Source organism: Passer montanus, unplaced genomic scaffold (assembly GCF_014805655.1).
Source record: "Passer montanus isolate IOZ18808 unplaced genomic scaffold, ASM1480565v1 scaffold315, whole genome shotgun sequence".
In the NCBI taxonomy this organism is placed as follows: domain Eukaryota; kingdom Metazoa; phylum Chordata; class Aves; order Passeriformes; family Passeridae; genus Passer; species Passer montanus.
This window is the reverse complement of record NW_024367875.1, coordinates 1,007-1,347: the sequence shown is the minus strand read 5'-3', so window position 1 is coordinate 1,347 and position 341 is coordinate 1,007.

Below are 341 nucleotides of genomic sequence, written 5' to 3'. Positions count from 1 at the left end.
AAGCAAGGCCTGCTTCTCTACATGGGAGCCCGTGGGCTGTAGTTGGTGCCCAGGCATTTAACTGGTCATGTTCCTGCCCTTGCAGCTCTGCAGCCTCCATGCAGCGAGTTCAGTTGTTTCACTTGCTGCTCACTGCTTGCACAGAGAGAAGATGCAACACTGTGTGCTCTGCAAGGAGATGGAAAAGTGGCTGGCTGGGGATGTTCATCTGGCTAATACCAGTCCCTTTCTTCCTAGGATTCCCAACCTGGAGCCAACTCAGATGATTGTGACAGGCAGAGCCCAGGAGTGGAAGAATCCTGATGAACCATCAGTGCAGATGGAGAAAGGCCAGGGACCCA